At 37.1% G+C, this 8089-nt stretch overlaps 1 non-coding gene across 1 annotated transcript; it reads right to left on the bottom strand.

Annotated features, from left to right (window-relative positions):
* Window positions 1-2195: 2195 nt before the first annotated feature.
* Window positions 2196-2277, bottom strand: TRNAS-AGA (transfer RNA serine (anticodon AGA)). The gene has a single exon. It is a non-coding gene; the product is annotated as a tRNA-Ser (tRNA).
* Between the last annotated feature and the right edge of the window lie 5812 nt (window positions 2278-8089).

Raw genomic sequence — 8089 nt, forward strand, 5'->3', positions numbered from 1 at the left:
TTAGCTGAAATTGGGCATCTACATATTACTTCAAATGTGAAGTAGAGTGACTGAAGAAATAATTTAGTGAATAACTCTGTTAAACAGTATCACGTTTTAATATTTTAACCACTAACATTTTGTTTTGTTTTGTTTTTTACATTAAATTTAATTTTTAAAATTGAAGTATAGTTGCTGTACAATATTATATAAGTTACAGGCATGCAATAGAGTGAGTCACAATTTTTAAAGGTTATACCCCACTTATAATAAAATATTGGCTATACTCCCCATGTTGTATGATATAGCATTGTAGCTTATTTTATACCTAATAGTTTGTAATAAACACTAGCATTTAAATAGCATAATGGTAATTAATATTTAAATTAAAATGTTGATTAAATTTTCAGGTTTATTTTTATAGTCTAGACAGGTGTTTCTTATGAACTTTGATGGTGATGTCACAGAAAAGCTGATGTAAATGCACTTTTCATTTTCACCTGATGCAAAACCATTAGACCCTAAAATTATTTTATTATATTCACACCCTCCAACCATGCATAATACTACTGTGTAATACTTCCATCTGGTACCTATATCTTAAATATCAGTCATCATTAAAAATAATGTTTATTGCCTTGCTTGCTATAGAATTTTGCATACTATTCTTCCATCAGGTCTAATATTATATTTAATAGTTTCCTCATCACCTATGTTACACCTAATGTTCAAACTGTATTTGGGGTTTAATTTCCATGAGTGTATTTTTATTATTGTTCTATCTGTTTCTTTTCCTTTTTTAACTTTTTATTTTGATATAATTTCAAATTTATGAAAAAATTGCAAGGGTAGTACAGAGAATTTTCATAAATCCTTTACCTAGATTCCCCAAATGTTAACAATTTATCATATGTGCTTTATTTTTCTTGATAGATATAGACAGATTTACATATGTATAACTTTTTTCTTAACTATTGAGTGAATTTTAGACAAGGTGTCCCTTTACCTTAAATACTTCATTATGTATTTTCTTAAAACATGGACCTTCTCTTTCCTAACCATGGAATAATTATAAAATCAGGGTTGAAACTCATTTAATCTACACACCTTGTTAATGTTTTGCCAATAGTGTGAATCTTTTATTTCAAGAAAAATACATTACATTCAGCTGACATGTCTCTTTAGTCCTTTCATCCGGATTGAGTTCCTCAGTCTTGCTTTGTTTTTCATTTCATTGACATTTTGAAAAATCAGGTCAGATATTTTGTAGAATGCCCCCTCACTTTGAATTCGTCTGTTGTTTCCTGACAGTTAAATTCAGATTATGCGTTTTCAGCACGAATACCACACTAGTGAGGTTGTGTTCCGTGCATTTCATCATATAGAGAGGCACATGATGTTGAATGTCCTAGTACTTGAAATACTAACTATGATCAACTGATTAAGGAGGTATCTGACAAGTTTCTCCCCTGTCAAGTTACGAGTTTCCTTTTGTGTTACTCATCACATGATTTAGTCTGCTCGCTTCTTTTTCATTACATTTAGTTGTCTTGAAAAGAATAAGTTAAAAGAAGAAGAAACTTAACATTTGAGTGGAAGAACAAGAATAGGTTGTCAGAGCCACAAAATTCAGAAAGATGACTTAAATATCCTGTCTGGGAACCGAGCCCCTGTATTGCAGGTAACAGACCAGCGCACACACCACTATACTAAAAAAAAAAAAAGCACCTAGTGAAGAGTACCTCTTGTTTCACCTGTATCACAGGCTCCTGGGCTGGGTCATCTAGCGAGATAATGTTGGTTTGCTTGCTGGTGTGACGATTCTTACTAGAATCATAAATGGAATATCTCAGATTCGACTCCCTGCAAACGGAGCAGTGAGTCAGCATTTCATGAAGTGTACTTTTCTAAGCGAGATATATTTTGTGTGTGTGTTCTCTCAAATAGGGCGTAATTCCGTGGACAAGAAAATCTGAGGTGGGGGTTTGAGTGTTTCGCTCAAAGAATGGCTTGGGGTTGCTGTTGTTTTAATCATCGCAGGACAGGAGCTGCGTGCGTTTTGAGTGATGTCCGGGCCGGAGCGGGACAAGTTTAGTCTAGAAGCCTGCGCTATTGTGGTGAGAAACGGTTAGCGAGTTCCTTTCTGGGTAACTTCAGATTGTCAAACTGATCAGTTGAAGAGGTTAAGTATAAATTCAGGGAGGAAAAAAGCTTACCGTAGTCGGCAGGATTCGAACCTGCGCGGGGAGACCCCAATGGATTTCTAGTCCATCGCCTTAACCACTCGGCCACGACTACATCTGCCGAGTGAAGGTAGAGTGACAGGAATCACGTGGCAGGGACAAACACGTGTCCTTGGTGAGCTGAGTGGAAACGCTGAGGTGAAACGAGAATTAGGAAGAGAGGCCAACCTCTCGGACACCCCCTGGAATCAAGAACACCGGAATGAGATAGAGCCCTCACCGCGTGAGCATTAGCGTTACCAGCAAACTTCAAATAACACTCCGGGGCGCAGCTTCTGGGGAGCGTCTGCAATCCCCATGCACTGGCACCAAACCTAGCCCGTATCGAGGGAGAGTCAGGACCTAACCGTCTTCTTTTTATTTTATTTTATTTTATTTTATTTTATTTTATTTTATTTTATTTTATTTTATTTTATTTATTTATTTTAAACATCTTTATTGAAGTATAATTGCCTTACAATGGTGTGTTAGCTTCTGCTTTATAACAAAGTGAATCAGTTATACATATACAATATGTTCCCATATCTCTTCCCTCTTGCATCTCCCTCCCTCCCACCCTCCCCATCCCACCCCTCTAGGTGGTCACAAAGCACCGAGCTGATCTCCCTGTGCTATGCGGCTGCTTCCCACTAGCTATCTATTTTACATTTGGTAGTGTATATATGTCCATGACACTCTCCTACTAGAGAATGGACTTGAGGATATGGGGAGGGGGTGGGGTGAGATGTGACAGGGTAAGAGAGTGTCATGGACTAACCGTTTTCTAGTCCGAGATGTTCGGGCTTCCAAAGGGCCTGCTCCGGGATGAAGGCCGCTGTGCCAAGTGGGTTCCAGGCAGAAAATTGCTTCCGCTGATTTGTGTCCCAGGTGGACCGCGCGAAAAATGACGTGGAAAGCTGCCTTGGTATTCCCTCGCCACGATATTGCTAAGGCTTTAGGCTCATAATCTGGTTTGATTTTTGGCCGGCGCAGGGGCCATTTCTTTCTAAAGTTAACCAACGCAACAGGTTGTGTTTTTGTTTTTCTCCTTATATTTCGAACTTAGTTTCTCAGTCACAATGTTTTGCCAAGTCCTGAAACTAATTTTTGTCTAGCCTGCTTAGGAGGTCTTAATCTAATTTTTAGAAGAAAACGGACGAGGGCAAGGGGGAAGACAAAGAAGGGGAGGAGGAGAAACCGAAGACAGAGGGATCTGTCAAGCCGTCCAGACAGAAGAGGCGGAGGGAGCAGAGTGGTGAGGAGAAGAGTGAAGCGGCTCAGGGGATGAGGAGAGATTGTTTTTCACCGAAATAAAATCAACTCTAAGAAACCTCATGGTTTAATGGAAGGAAGGGAGTCTGCTCTGAGTATTAAGCCGAGTTTTGGGTAGAGAAGCCAGATTCCATATTTAGCTAAACAGCCTATTATTTGAACTGTCTTTCCTATCAAAATGAAAATCACATAAACATCCTTCAAAAATCATGGCAAGTTGTAACATAACTAATTGCAAATTTAAAGTAAAATATAAGTTGTGATACAGATGTTGCCATATTTAGTCATATCACAGCCCTTTTATTTGGTCTACACATTTTTAACAAGCCTATAACATTGTAGGTAAATTCCTTTGGGACTCTAGTTTGAAGGGAGTTAAATACTGAAGAAATGACAGAACGTTTCATGCTTTAAAAAAATCTGAGCCCCCCCCCAAAAATTGACTGCAATCAAGATGAACTGAATTTAATCATTTTTTCACTTACAATAAAACAAACAGAGATCCTTGTAAGTTTCAACCTTGTTTATTTTTCTCTCCATTAATATGTATGGACTGAAAAAAGAAAAAGATAGCCTGGTAGAATCGATTCAGATAAAAGAAGTGAATCTGAGTTCAGCTTCATGAAACAAAATCGTTCTACCCATTTTAGTCCCAAACTGGAAACAATCCAAAGTCCATCAGCAATAGAAAAGATAGATAATTGCTTTTTATACAAAGGAATAGTAGAGCAATGAGAATAAATGATTTCAACTGCACACAAATTGGGAGAATCTCACAACATAGTATTGGAGTGATGCCAGACATAAAGGCATACATAGCTCATGATTTTATTTATATATAGTTCAAAACAGGCAAAACAAATCTTTGGTGTTAGAAATCAGAAAGGTGATTGCTGAAAGCAGAGAAAAGCCCTGAGAGGGGCTGTTGGAGATGCTGGGAATGGTTCTGTTTCTCATTCTGGGTGCTGTCTTCATAGGTGTGTTCACTTTGTGGAAATTTCTTGAGCCGTAAATTATGGTTTATGTACTTTTCCACATTAGTATTGTGTTATATGTCAAACATTTACTTAAGAAACAACAACTCTCAAGCTATTTTAAGCAAAAGGGGGATTAATAAGAACACAGAAGCTTACAAAATTTTTGGCACAGAGGGATGAAGGGAGGTGCCAGCTCTAATTCACCCCTGCAGAAATGATTCCCAAAACAACCCTGCAGTAATAGTCTCCCAGAGAGGTTGCCATTGTCTACAATGAAGAAAATAGGAAATCAAAATGCTGCCGTTGGAATCATTGATTTCAGGGGGTCTATTGCCTGAACTGTAGTGCAGATATCTGTAGGCTTCTGCAACAGCAGTGTTCTCTCTAGGAAAGTTGCTCTCAAAATTTAGTATGAAAGCTATCTATCATGACAGAAAGCAAGTCAGCCAGGTCTTAATTTACAAAGGTGAGTGAGAGAAGACAGGGAGAGGCCAATGCCACTAAAGAGAGGTTTGATGTTACTCACAGTTTCCCTAGAAACAGTTCCTCTAGAAACTACTCAGGGCCACAGGGGGAAGTACCAGTGTTGTTCAGGAGGCAGAAAAGAGCAAGAGGAAGGCACAAGTTACAGAGTTTATTGGGATTTCCATAGGAAAGGAAAGGCAAGTCAGAGTAAACAGTTTAGGATTAGATCATTTTAATAATCCGGGGAGTTTGGGGGCATAGGGTCTGTCCCTAGTTATCTGGTACCTGGCCCTGGGCTTATGTAGGGCAGGAGAAATATTGGCTTGACTTCTGAGAGCTAGATAAATGAGGTGGTAGCAGGAAATGTAAACAACTCTGGTGGTTAATTTGGACCTGTGGTTAATGGGTAACAAATAGACAAATAAACACAGAACAGTCAGAAAGCAATTTACATTTCTAAGCAAGGTGCCAAATGCTGCTGCTGGTGTTGGTTTGGGGACCACACTTTGAGAATTCCATGTTCTGGAGTGTGCCATGGTCCTAGATGTGAATTAGCAAAACAACTGACGCCCCTCACCTGTGTTCCTCTGCAGAAAATCCCAATTTGTCCATGACAATGCTTGTTAGCACAAACAACTGAATTAGAAGATGCCTTATTTCCACCTTAGAAAACTCCCAGAAAAAGCTTAAATCACACCTAGCTGCAAGGGAGCTAGGAAAATGCAGTTTTAACCTTCTAGCCTCTGTAGTACAGGAAGGTTCACTTGGGAGAGATGGAAATAGATGATTACTGGCCATCTACTATACCCTGTACAGACACTGAAGCGGAAATGTTCTGTCAAAACTGGAGGCTCTTCCCAGAGGATTAAAAATAATGTGTCAGTATTGCGCTGAGAGGGAGCTGATTGACACTGTCCTTGAAAGAGGACCCCCACAGTGACCAGCTTATCAGCCATCATCACAAGAGATACTACCCAGATTCCCACCATCTGATTTATTACCTATTGTCTTTTTTCCTACTGATTTTAAGGAGTTCTGTATACAGTCTAGACATAAATCTTTTGTCAGATATACTTATTAAAAACATCTCCCGCTCTGTGCCTCTTCACATTGTTAATGGTGTCTTTGGATGTACTGAAATTCTTAAGTTTAAAAAAGTCTAATTTACCTATCTTTTATGGTTATTGCTTTTTGTGCTTATTATACAGGAAATCCTTGGCAACCCAAAGTTCATGAAGATAGTCTCCTGTTTTCCTCTGTAAATTTTATTATTTTACCTTGCACATTTAGGGCTTTAATTCATCTTGAATTAGTTTAGGGAATAGTTTACAGAAGAGGCCAATGTCCACATTGTTTTCCTTTGTATGTCCAGTTGACCCAGCACCATCTTTTGAAAAATCTATCATTTTCCCCTTTGAGTTGCAGTGACACTTTGTTATATGTATGTGGTTTTGTATCAGCGTATCTATTTTGTTCCAATGATCTCTTTCTTTATCTTTACATCAATAGTATATTTTATTAATCACCATAGCTTTAGAATAAGTCTTGTTATGTGGTAGTAAAAGTCCTCCAGATTTGTTCTTCCTTTGCAAGATTTCCTTTACTATTCTAGGTCCTTTCCACCTGCACATATATTTTAGAGACAGTTTGTCAATTCTATCAGAAGTACTCTTTGAGCATTTTATTTCAAATACATTGAATCTGAACCTTTCAATCAATGAATATGATGTATCTTTTCATTTATTTAGATATTACTAAAAATTCTCTGCACAGTGATTTGGAGTTTTTAATATAGCACTCTTGCACATTTTTATTACATTTATTATTGTATTTATTATTAGGATAGTGGTAGTTTTCTTGCTATTGTAAATGACAAAAAAAGTTGTCTATTTTTGCCAGTATATATGAATACAACATATATTTGAATACGGGGTTTTGTATCCAGTAAATTTGCTATTTTTACTTATCATTTCTAATAATTTGTATATCTGGGGGGATTTTCCAAGCACTTAATGATATCATCTGCAAATGATGACAGTCCTATTTCTTCATTTCCAATCTTAATATCTTTTAATTCTTTGTCTTATTTTATTTCATGGCCTAAGACCCCCAATACAATGTTGAATAGCAGTGGTGATAGTGGTCCTGATTGTCCTGGTTCCAATAACTGGCAGGAAGTGTCAAATATTTACCATAATTAAGATGTTAGATGTAGGATTTTGTATATATGCATCATGGGATTAAGAAATCTCCTTTCTATTCCTAGACTGCTGGAAATTTTTAATGATTGGCATTGAATTTTTTCAAATGTTTTCCTGCATCTACTAATATGATCTTTTGTTTTTTCTCTTACATTTTGTAATAAATTTAAAGTGATTGATTTTTTATATATAAAACAAATTTCATATTACTAAAACAAGCATTACATTTTCACTTTGACTCTTCTCTCTCTATATTACTGGATCTGATGGCTATTATTTTGTTTAGTGGTTTTGCATCTAGAATGTTTAACACAAAGTTTGACCTTCACTTTCCTCTCTAGTAACATCCTTGTCAGATTTTAGTATGAAGATTTTGCCGGCCTCATAAAAAGAGTTGGGAATTAAGTTAATTTAAAATGAGGCTGTTAAAATGGGCACTAATTTAACCTGACTAGTATCCTTATAAGAAGAGGAAATTTGGGCACACAAAGAGATGCCAGGGATAAGCAAGCACAGAGGAAAGACCAGGTGAGGATACAGAGAGAAGGTCACTATCTGCAAGCCAAGGGAAGAGGCCTCAGGAGAAACCAAACCTGTGGACACCTTGATCTTGGACTTCCAGCCTCCAGAACTGTGAGAAAATTGATTTCTGTTGTTTAAGCCACTTGATCTGTGGTAGTCTGTCATGGCAACCATAGTCAACTAATATAGAAGGTAATTATGATTTTTAAGTTCTTTAATGAACTTCAGACTATTTAAACTTTTCATTTCTTCTTGTGTCTGCTTTGGTAAGTTGTGTTTATATAGAACCTGTAATTTATCTTCATTGTCAAAGTTATTCCCCCAAACTATTCATTTTATCCTCTGACTCTAGTTTGATATCAGTAAGATCTTTAATGTTGTCCTCTTTTTATCCTTGTTAGTTTTTCTTTGTTTCTTTAAAAAAAATCAATTTGGGGTAGCAATTTTACTA

The sequence above is a fragment of the Eschrichtius robustus genome, chromosome 12, assembly GCF_028021215.1.
Source record: "Eschrichtius robustus isolate mEscRob2 chromosome 12, mEscRob2.pri, whole genome shotgun sequence".
NCBI classification, from domain to species: Eukaryota; Metazoa; Chordata; class Mammalia; order Artiodactyla; family Eschrichtiidae; genus Eschrichtius; species Eschrichtius robustus.